The sequence below is a fragment of the Ranitomeya imitator genome, chromosome 1 (genome assembly GCF_032444005.1).
Source record: "Ranitomeya imitator isolate aRanImi1 chromosome 1, aRanImi1.pri, whole genome shotgun sequence".
Taxonomy (NCBI): domain Eukaryota; kingdom Metazoa; phylum Chordata; class Amphibia; order Anura; family Dendrobatidae; genus Ranitomeya; species Ranitomeya imitator.
The window spans coordinates 1,067,221,013-1,067,233,199 of record NC_091282.1 but is presented as its reverse complement, the minus strand read 5'-3'; the positions used below and the strand labels follow the sequence as shown (position 1 = coordinate 1,067,233,199).

The 12,187-nt window shown below is 40.7% G+C and overlaps 1 long non-coding RNA gene across 1 annotated transcript in view; it reads right to left on the bottom strand.

Moving 5' to 3' along the window:
• The window catches only part of LOC138658282 (uncharacterized), a 66,674-nt gene extending 56,279 nt beyond the window's left edge, over positions 1-10,395 (bottom strand). The window contains exons 1-2 of the long non-coding RNA XR_011317426.1: positions 10,276-10,395; positions 8,726-9,008 (exon numbers count right to left, since the gene is read on the bottom strand). This is a non-coding gene — a long non-coding RNA (uncharacterized lncRNA). The remainder of the gene's footprint in view (positions 1-8,725; positions 9,009-10,275) is intronic.
• Between the last annotated feature and the right edge of the window lie 1,792 nt (positions 10,396-12,187).

The window sequence follows — 12,187 nt, the reverse complement described above, 5'->3', positions numbered from 1 at the left end:
ATCTTTGTCTCGCTCTCAGTTTATCTCTGTCTTAGTCTCTCTCTCTGTCTCGCTCTCAGTCTCTGTCAGTCTCTCTGTCTCTCTCAATCTCTGTCTCTGTCAGTCTCTTCAGTCTCTGTCTCTTTGTCTGTCTCTCTCAGTCTCTATCTGTCTCCCTCAGTCAAGGTCTCGCTCTCAGTCTCGCTCTTTGTGTCTTTCTCTCTCTCAGTCTCTCTCTGAGTCTCTGTCTCTGTGTCAGTCTCTCTTTGTCTCTCTCAGTCTCTGTCACTCTCTGGCAGTCTCTCTCAGTCTCTGTCTCACTCCCTCTCTCAGTTTGTCTCAGTCTCGCTCTCTCTGTCTTCCTCTCTCTGTCTCGATCTCAGTCTCTGTGTAAGTCTCTTTCTTGCTCTCTCTCTGTCTCTGTTAGTCTCTCTCTGTCTCTGTCTGTCTCTCAGTCTCTCTCTGTCTCTGTCTGTCTCTCAGTCTCTCTCTGTCTCTCTCTCAGCATCTCTCTCTCTATCTCTTGTAATGTGGTCCTGTAGCTGGGGTCAGAGTCCTATCAGTCTAATGTCTCTCTCTCTCTCTCGATCTTTTGTAATGTGGTCCTGTAGCCGGGGTCCTGTAGCCGGGATCAGTCCAATGTGTCTCATATCAGTAAATACAAGGTAACAAACATGAAAATGCCATTTATATAAACAATAAAAATCCCCATAAAGTTGAGGATAAATATATATGATGAAGAGCCAAATAGAATAAGCCAGTAGGTGAGTATAGATAATCACAATCACATATAGATGCATATGTATACTCAGTCTGAATAACATGGCCCACAAATGGGGAGAATGGAAAAAAAGAAGAGATGACATACAGGGGGCGCACTTTCTTCTTTCATTGTGTGATATTTTACCTCCCCCCTTTCTTCTGCTTTCCTCTTTCTTTCTATTCGCCTCTTTAGGGTCTTGTCCAGAAAAGAGTATTCTTTTTAGGGTTACCTGGATTCATTCAGGGACCTATTCCCATATGGTGGACTCTACGCATTTACTGGTTGTTTTTATTATCTGCAATTTGCAAGCCCACAGAAAGGGACAGAAACCAGAATCCAAGGGAGATACAACGTGGGGGCTAATGCGGGGGCCATTATATATTTTCAATTACAGCAGGATCATCTGCTGAGGTTTCCCCTATACCCATGATTATAGTGTGCCAGCATAGTTGTAATCAAGGTTTAGGGGCCCACTCAGATGGTTCGTTCCCCCTGAGCTGAACCCTTAGCTATGCCTCTGCTGGCCCCTAAAGCTGGCTGTATACATTAGGCATCTGATGTCTGTACACTTATTCAGTCAATGTCAATACTTTCTGACTAGAAATGAGCAAATCGTTTGAAATTTGAATTTGTTGGAATCGCCAAATTTTTCAAAAGAATTTGATTTCTAGTTTATAAATTTGCCTGAATTTCAACATTGTAAAGGGGAGAGAGAATCATCAATATGTCTTGTCTATTCCACTTACCTAGTGGAATCTGGAGTTGCAAACCAACTCTGCTGTACAATCTGCCAGTCCAGTGCCTGACCGTGATTTGTGACTGACCACTAATGTAAGGGTGTGAAAATCCACTAAATGGCATAGCTGAAGGGCATAATGGCAAAGCTAGTGCAGCCACACAAATAGAAGTTAGCCAGCTCACTGATGCTTCATCAGTGTAGGAAATGGAGCTGGGCAAGTTTTCTTTTGCGAATTGAAGACTGCAAGTATTCAAGTCTGCTTGAAAGAGTGAATTTCAGGAAATTTTAATCAAACTTAAAGGGAACCTGTCACCCCACCAGTCGTTTGTAACTAAAAGAGCCACCTTGTGCAGCACTAATGCTGCATTCTGACAAGGTGGCTCTTTTAGTTCTTGGTGCTGTAACTGCAGAAATAATCGATTTTGCAATTTATCCAAAATACCTTGAAATAGTCCTGGGGGCAGGTCATCATTTGATGTCTTGCTGACTGCGCTTGTGAGGCCTCGCTGCCCAAGATCCCGCCCCGCAGTGTCTTCTGATTTATTCACACTGTGGGGCGGGATCTCGGGCAGTGCGGCCACACAGGCACAGTCAGCAAGACATCAAATTATGTCAGAAGACGGGCAGCGCTAACTGCGCATGCCCAAGGCATAAGATAACAGCGCAGGCGCCAGGACAGTTGAAAACAACGTTGAGGAGGCGCCAGGCACCAAGAGGGCATGAGTGATGGTGGTGCTGCGTCTGCATTAGGGGGGAAAGACCTGCCCCCAGGACTATTTCAAGGTATTGTGGACAAATTGCAAAATCAAATATTTCTGCAGTTACAGCCCCAAGAACGAAAAGACCCGTCTTGTCAGAATGTTACAAACGCCTGGGGGGTGGGGGTGGGGGGGGGTTCAGGTTCCCTTAAATTCTCCATGGATCTATCCATTCATCTCTACTCCTTACCCTTCATGCAAGTGCACACTCAGTTCTGCCAAGTGTGCATGTGTTCTAATTGGATATATCTGGAGGTAGTTTATTTCCCCTAAGAACAAGGAGAAATCCAACAACCCAATAGTTGCCATCCGGTGACCCTTTGACACTCACTAAATGGTCTGCCTGTTCTACTGACATTGACAGACAAATCTTAGACATGTCTGGTGTCTGTTGTAGTTTTTTCATGACTAGCATTTTTTGTTTCAGTATCATTTTACATGTCAACTTAGGGTACCGTCACACAGTGCAATTTTGATCGCTACGACGGCACGATTCGTGACGTTCGAGCGATATAGTTACGAGATCGCAGTGTCTGACACGCTCCTGCGATCAGGGACCCCGCTGAGAATCGTACGTCGTAGCAGATCGTTTGAAACTTTCTTTCGTCGTCTAGTGTCCCGCTGTGGCGGCATGATTGCATGGTGTAACATATATCGTATACGATGTGCGCATAGTAACCAACGGCTTCTACATCGCACATACGTCATGAAATTATCACTCCAGCGTCGTAGATTGCAAAGTGTGACAGCAGTCTACGACGCTGGAGCGATATTGTTACGACGCTGGAGCGTCACGGATCGTACCGTCGTAGCGATGAAAATTGCACTGTGTGACGGTACCCTTAGAAGTTCCTGATCTTCTTTAGCTCAATGAAGTGTGATTGGGCTCATGTGGTAAACTCTCAACCCTAAAGAATGAACCCAGTACTTCCTGTTGGCCCCTTCCAACTGATATGCAAAATGTAAATCATAGGAAAATTGCCTTTCAGTGGCGATGTGATATCATGTATATACTGTACATTTTAATGATCGTAAAATTAATTTAAAACACCGCTCTAGTGTTTTTATTGCATTGCTGGAGTGGTGCTTTAAATTTAAATCCCCTGCCCCCTGTCTTATACTCACGTGCTGCCGCCTTCATCTTTTTCCAGAGTTGCTCCCATCGGTTTCAGGCGAAATGTGACCTGTAGGCAGCTACGGTGTTTCATGAAGCTGCGCGGAGGTCACTTTTCAATACAAATCTATAAGAGCTTCATTCTGGCTCTCATAGACTTACATTGAGAGCTTGTGACCCAGCTTCTGACTTCTGGCCAGTCACAGAGCCGAAGGTGCACCGAAAAACCGTGAAGTTTTGTATATGACCAGGAGCAGTTGTGGCGCTCTAAGGGGGGATCTGTCATAGGGATATAATCCTATAATTATCTATTAGGAGTGCTTTATAATAAAATTACAGTAACATTTTTAATAATCCTTTTTGTGTGTGTGTGAAAAAAAAAAAAAAGTTTAGTAGTGGCATGTGTGAATCCTGACTATTCCGAGAGTGCTGCCACTCAGTCCTGCAGTTTGCTGTTGTCATGCTCACAACAGTGTGATTGACAAACTAGTGTGTGCAGGAAGACCAAGGAGGAGAAGAAGTCCCTTTTGTCTTTCTTTTTGCATACACTAGTTTCTCAATTGTGCCACTGTGAGTGTGATACCAGCAAACTGCAGGGATGAGTGATGGCGCTCCCAGACTAGTCTGGGTACACACATAACGGAATTAAACATTGTTTCACCACAGACTACACTTACTAGTAATAAAGTTACTGTTCTAAATGTTATTATGAGGCTGATAAATAGCTCCTAATACATTGTAGAGGTAAATACCCATCCATGTTGCTTTTAAAGTGGTATTACCATCTCCAAGATCCTATCTCAATATGTAGAAGATGACATAATAATAATATTACCAAATAACCCCAATTAGAAATGTAGTATCGTTTTTCTGATTCACTATGTCTCTTTCCTCATGTGCAGGCATTGCAGGACCTTAAGTATCCATGGTTACGACCACTAGAAACTAACTGTCACTATATAAGTGGTCGTAACTATGGATACCTAAGGAAAGAGATATAGTGAATCATTATTATTTTTATTACACCTACTACATATAGGGATAGGATCTTGGAGATGAGAATAGCCCTTTAACTTTATACTTTGTTTTAATTACCATATTTTCCGGCGTATAAGACGACTGGGCATATAAGATGACCCCCCAACTTTTCCAGTTAAAATATAAAATCTTCTTAAAAGTCGGGGGTCTTCTTATACGCCGTATGTCATCTTATAGGGCTGGTGACTAATGTGCCTTTTGGGGGGGGGAGTGGTCCCGATGATGAAGAGAGGGGGCGTCTCAAATCTTTTAAGAAGATTTTCAGGGGTTAAAAAGTCGTCTTATACGCCGGAAATTATGGTACTTTATTTTGAAGAACTCGATTTGCTGTGAGTGAATAAGAACATTGTTCATTACATTTAGGGTCCAAAAACTCTGAGTTGAGGGTTGCTGTATTTGTGCCCAGCTTCCTTTTTCTAAGTTGTACTAATGTACGTTGATGCTTTTTCTAGCCTATGTTCATGTAGGTTTAATCACGGATGAGTACTTGTACTGGGTACATTTATAGAAAGCTCTCAGATCTGGACAGTAATAAGTCATTATGAATATTTAGTCTGTGGACATCAATAAGGATGTGCCTATTGACTGATATTTTGATTATGGCAGGGCTGAGGAGTGGTGCTTGACAAAGGGATTGTATTCTCTCTTTTAATTCCTTGCGGACTCTGCATTAGTCATAACACGGATTATCACTTTTGCCAAGTGTGTTCCTTTAAATATATTGTTTGGGATTTTCAAAAAGATTTCCAAAAGCAGGAATAGTTTCAAAATATAATAACAACTACAGGTGCTTCTCACAAAATTAGAATATCATCAAAAAGTTAATTTATTTCAGTTCTTCAATACAAAAAGTGAAATTCATATATTATATAGTCATTACAAATACAGAGATCTATTTCAAGTATTTATTTCTGCTAATGTTGATGAATATGGCTTACAGCCAATGAAAACCCAAAAGTCATTATCTCAGTAAATTAGAATACTTTATAACGCCAACTTGAAAAATGATTTGAAAATCCAAAATGTTGGCCTACTGAAATTTATGTTCAGTAAATGCACTTGATACTTGGTTGGGGCTCCTTTTGCATCAATTACTGCATCAGGGTGGTGCGGCATGGAGGCAATCAGCCTGTGGCACTGCTGAGGTGTTATGGAAGCCTAGGTTGCTTTGATAGCAGCCTTCAGCTCATCTGCATTGTTGGGTCTGGGGTCTCATCTTCCTCTTGAAATACCCTTGTGAATCTCCCCAAAATTTTTGAATGACTTTTTTAACAATCCTTTTCAAGGCTGCAGTTATCCCGGTTGCTTGTGCACCTTTTTTACCACACTTTTTCCTTCCACTCAACTTTCCATTAATATGCTTGGATACAGCACTCTGTGAACAGCCAGCTTCTTTAGCAATTACCTTTTGTGGCTTACCCTCCTTGTGGAGTGTGTCACTGACTGCCTTCTGCACATCTGTCAAGTCAGCAGTCTTCCCCATGATTGTGGAGCCTACTGAAACAGACTAAAGGACCTTTTTAGATGCTTAGAAAGCCTTTTCAGGTGTTTTTTGCTAATTATTCTAATTTACAGAGATAATGACTTTTGGGTTTTCATTGGCTGTAAGCCATAATCATCAACATTAACATAAATAAAAAACTTGAAATGGATCACTCTGTTTGTAATGACTCTATATAATATACGAGTTTCACTTTTTGTATGGAAGGACTGAAATAAATTAACTTTTTGACGATATTCTAATTTTGTGAGAAGCACCTATATGATTTGTCAATCCACCTCTGCTGAAACACCACCGTTCTGGTGATCCTTGCTTGTCCTGCAGGAAATATGCTACGTCACAGCCAATCATTGGCTTTAGCGATCACACTTGCATGTACAGCATTTAACCGCTGAGGCCAGTGATTGGCTGCAGCTATCTGATGGATGTGACTGAAGCACTAGTGGGGTTAACCAGATGAGTGGCACTGGAGCAGGAGAGATTGAACATATTTATTATTTATAATAATTACCGCTGTTGGGCAATTTTCGTCAAAACATGAAGACATATTAGGCCCCTTTCACACATCGGTTTTATGCCATTAGTCGCAATCCATCGAATTTTGAAAAAACGGATCCAGTGACTGATGCCGTCGGATCCGTTTTTTTCTCAAAGACTTGTATTAGCGACGGATGGCCTCATGTTTCATAATAATAATAATAATAATCTTTATTTATATAGCGCCAACATATTCCGCAGCGCTTTACAGTTTAACAGTTTCAAACACAACAGTCATAGGTAACAATGTTAACAATACAGTAATAAAGCAAAATAAAGGCCCCTTCACATTAAGCGACGCTGCAGCGATACCGACAACGATCCGGATCGCTGCAGCGTCGCTGTTTGGTCGCTGGAGAGCTGTCACACAGACCGCTCTCCAGCGACCAACGATGCCGGTAACCAGGGTAAACATCGGGTAACTAAGCGCAGGGCCGCGCTTAGTAACCCGATGTTTACCCTGGTTACCATGCTAAAAGTAAAAAAAAACAAACACTAGATACTTACCTAACGCTGTCTGTCCTCCAGCGCTGCGCTCTGCTTCTCTGCTCTCCTCCTGTACTGGCTGTGAGCCGGAAAGCAGAGCGGTGACGTCACCGCTCTGCTTTCCGGCTCACAGCCAGTACAGGAGGAGAGCAGAGCACAGCGCTGGAGGACAGACGGCTGTAGGTAAGTATGTAGTGTTTGTTTTTTTTTACTTTTAGCATGGTAACCAGGGTAAACATCGGGTTACTAAGCGCGGCCCTGCGCTTAGTTACCCGATGTTTACCCTGGTTACCAGTGAACACATCGCTGGATCGGCGTCACACACGCCGATCCAGCGATGTCAGCAGGAGTCCAGCGACGAAATAAAGTTCTGGACTTTCTTCAGCGACCAACGATCTCCCAGCAGGGGCCTGATCGTTGGTCGCTGTCACACATAACGATTTCATTAACGATATCGTTGCTACGTCACAAAATTCAACGATATCGTTAACAATATCGTTATGTGTGAAGGTACCTTAAGACGACCCTGCTCGTGAGAGCTTACAATCTACAATGATTTCATCCGTTGTTTGCCGAATTCGTTGAAAATTGTCTGTCCGGCGGCCGGAGACAACAGACATAGTAAAGTTTTTTGTGTCCATTGAAAAAACAGACATCGACGGATCCGTCGCCATCCGTAGTTTACTAGAATGGAAGCCTATGCCGCCGGATCTGTCAAATGACGGAATCTGGAGACTGATTACGTTTTTTAAACTGAGCATGCTCCGATTTTTTTTTTTTGGATCCAATTACCAGAATCAGCTAGTTGGATCCGGTGAAAAAACTTATCCGTCGCATCAGTTTTTCACAATCTGCAGTGGATCCGTCGATCCAAAGGATTTTGACTAATGGCAAAAAACTGATGTGTGAAAGGGGCCTTAGAGTGTATTATCTCCTGTGGGAATAAATAATTAAACATAAGTTTCTCATTCTAAAATCAGACAATTTTTACTGATCATACAGCCAATTCCAGCAGAACCAAGTAGAAATGCAACATTATTTTATTATCTCTATTTACCATCGGTATACCATATGCCAAATACCATATATCAGCTTTTCCAAAGAGCAATAGATTATGTCTGCCCACGAATGGTTGTTTTGGTATGGTAAAAAATAATTGAACAATGCCTGGCTTATTTTACGAAAATACATTTCTGTAGTGTGGCCATGGTTCTTACCTGAGATTTTTACACTTCGGCAACATTCACACTTCCATTCAGGCATTCTGTTTGTCTGGTTTGAGCAATAGAAACATGGAGCCGTTGCATAACTGATGTGAGCAGAAATGGAGGAGACCTATTGATCATTATTTGGACCCTTCTGGTTTCTACTATGTGTCCATTTTTAGAACAGAAGCAAAAACATAGCACGCAGAACTTTTTTTCTGTTACAAAAATAGACACATAAAGGAACCCGGATTGACCCCAAATAATCAATGGAGTTCATCTGCCCGCAGTTTAAATCAGTTATATGAACATTCTATTTGATTTTTAAAAACTGAGTAGACAATGAAGTGTGAACATATAATGGATAAAATAACCTAAATCTTATTTTCTGCATTACCTTAACTATTTTTTTTACCAAATGGATAGAAACGTGTTTTAGATCCTCACTTGGTGCCTCCTCTATAATTGTACAAAGATGCAATAGAACTTTTATTGACCAGGTGGATTGCAGACTTCTTTGAGCTGCTGATTTAAATCTATGTTGATCTCCTGCTATTGTGCCTGGCACCCGTCACCATTTGATATGCATTTGTATTCTACTCAACCTTTGTGAGGCAGCAGGCCATATTCCACCCATCCTAGAGAACATTGTTGTAATCTTCTTCAATAAACTCCTTCCTCCATGCTCTCCATTTTGTTATGCAGAGTGCAGTTCCTTGTACTAAGACATGGCTTCTAGGCATTTTCTCCAACAATATAGTGAAGTGTAAATTCAAAGCTTGCCTTAATTGTTTTATATATTTGTGCTTTAATTACATCTCACGGGCTGTATGTACACGGGTAGCATCTCTCAATTTGCCATTTAATTGGTGAATATAATCCCCAATTCTATGAAAAAACATAAAGACATAATATAATCATAGTCTACTACATTAGAAAACTCAGCTTCACTACAGCTGTACCATGCACTATTACGTAGAACAACACTAGTTATGTACTATACAGTATATAAGCACGTGGAACTGTGTTATGGAATATTTATTAAATCTTCATTAGAAGATTTATAGCCGTAATGGTTTTTGTGCATTTTTGCTCGTTGTGCGTTTGACCTAGTCATGTAGCGTGAGGATGTACAAGAAGGCTAAAGATGTTCGATATGGAGCATTATTCTGGATAATTGCTAAGTGCTGGGCCATATGTAGTCTAGCCAACGTACCTATTCATAAAACCAGCAGAGGGGTCTTCTACACCTACATCTTAGATGAATTGAAATGGGATTTTTGAGGGGTTGAAAAGGGACGTCCCAAAAATATTTGTGAAGCAAAAGAGATCCACATAGGGGTATCTTCGCAGAATGCTACTAACATCATGTAATACTGTCCCATCAGGTTTTCTCTATACAGTAATCAATATTCTACTTCTAATCATGCCCATTGCTATGTATAACATATGTCACTGTTCTCCATAGTTAGTATAGAGTAGTAAATGTTTAACTCTAGTATTTGACCAAAATTATACAGCGCTGGAAGTACTTCACATTCCCCATGCATTATCTATTATATCAGGTGCATAGTCACTCATCCAGGATTGCTTTTTAGAGACTCCAAATGTCTATAAGTGTCATTCTTTAGCAATGTATACCTGCTTTAATTTAGAATTTTTGGCTTTCTTTTGCCATATCACATTACAATCTCAAAACATCAGAAAATAAACATACAAATCACAGCAAAAAAAGTACAAAGCTTTTACTACTTTAAAAAAGAATAGTAAAAAGTAATTAACGTGATGTATAGGAAGTTAACACTATAGTCTATACATTACTATGAGGCTAGGTTTCTGTTCCATTCTATATACAATTAAAATCTTTGTGTATATAACAATGAATAATCTCTACTTTATTCCCAAACTCTACAGGGCTAAAACGTTTGGGAGTATGTGCAGACACAAAATCTATAAGGCATCAATATTCAATGTAAAATATGTATTTTCAGTTTTTCTTTTCATTTTTTTTTGGTGAAACAATACTTGAATAAACGGATGATGCATAAATACTGGGAGAAATATGTTAAAAAGTGTGAAACAAAAAAAAGCTAACTTTCGAAGACAATATTAGCATTAAAAAATGTCAAACGTAAAAAAAAGTAAGTTTTCTTACCAGGTCTCTGTCCAAGAGTAAGAAGCAGACTTATCAAGATGATAAATAGAATGTAAAATAAGTTCTGAAATTTCATTTTTGCTTTTGGGAAGGGAAATCCCTGTGAGATGTCGGGTTGATAGATCAATTCCTTGAAGCTGCTTTCAACTAACTGAACTCAGAGTGAGGTGATTGCTGCATATCCCTGCAAGGTTAATGATCACAGAAGACAAGGTTAAAGTGCCTCCCACTTTGCCTTTCTCTCTCAATAAGACTTCGGCTCTTAGAGCTCTCTCCCTTGGTTTCTCTCCATAAATACTGGTCCCAGAATAAAAGTAAACAGTAGCCACTGCCAATGTATAGGGTTTAGGAAACAAAGCCTTTAAATACCACCCATCAAGGGTGACCTAGGAAATGTAAGGCAAGATGCTATTAGAATTTCAACTGTTCAAACTTTGCTTTGCCCATATTGGTCCCATATGCAGCAAAGCAATGGAAATGACAGGATGTCCCTTCTATTGTCCTTTGAATGAATTCTGAAAAACACACTTAAAACCCCCAAATTCTTTGTGAGAAAACTTACTGCTCCAGTGATTTATCTTTTACTGAACCAGCTACAAAGTGGCATCCATTGAAACCTATCTGTGGACTGCTAAACCTAATCCCGCTGCATTGTGTGTTTGGGTCCAGACCAGGTACGGACTGGGGCTGAAATTCAGTTCTGGCGTTTGAAATCACACAGGCTCATGTTGTCCTTGTCCCCAAGAACTAGATGGGATATATTACTAATATTACCCTGGATGGAGGAAAGCAAGATTTACTACAAGACCAATATTTCTAATGATACCCGTGGCCTGCTGGGGTACGTGACGAAGTCAGCAACTTTGTGCTCCATCACAACTCTTAACAGTATGGGTGTCTTGAGAACAGCGATTCTGTTAACAACGTAGCAGACAAGGCGGCCCATGACCAGACAGGCCCTTCTGGCATTTGCCACATGGCCAGTTCGGCCCTGGTCCAGACTATCTAGAGCTGAATGGCAGATTCAGTGACCCAATTATGCTGTCTTCCTTCTAGAATGTCATTTTATAACCAACTTAAAAAAACATTCTGTTTTGCTGTACAGCTCAGAAAATAACGCTTGACAAAAAAAAAGTTGACGTGAGAGATGTTTTTGGGGTGTTCTGCTTCCACATTTACAAATATAATCACAAGTGCATGTGTACGCTGTTTTGTTGACTTAAATGCAGGTGCTTGGTGTCTATTTACTCTGTTTTGTCCCCCACAGAACGTTTAAGTGGTCAGTGATTTAAAGGCAAATGGCCTTTTGGGCATTGACATTAAAATCTCGGAGGCTTCCGATGCTTTCAGTAAAGAACACAATGGCTTTAAGGTTACACACAATTTAATTATGATGCCAACATTGAAGTCTTGTGCTGCCCTTGAATCTTATAGGACATAGTCTTGATGCTCTGATCAAGAACCTCAGAACGTAATTTTGCTTGGAGGTCAGGAGATACCACACACAGATATCTGAAAAATAGTAACAGCACAGAAAAATAACGCAAATCCGCATTTCCCTGCAGTCCAGCTTTGCCATAAACAGTTGAGCCTGAGGCTCTTATGTTAAATAGAGCCCTGAGGATGACCTAGAGGTGCAGGATTGTATGCCTGTCTATGCTGATCTTGATTTATACACTACTTTCAAAGTCTTGCTTAGATTTTAATGTGCCTTAGGCATTAGAAGTCAATATACTTTGAATGGTAACCCCACAAATTTACTCTTTGACTTTGAGTTTTGTTTGCCAAAATGCCTGACCTGTAATGAGTTGTTACCATTTCATAACATAATGGCCAGGGACACTCTTGCCACTGGTGATATCTATGTAGCTGCACATGGGCCCATTTCTACCCCCCAAAGCTAGACATAAAA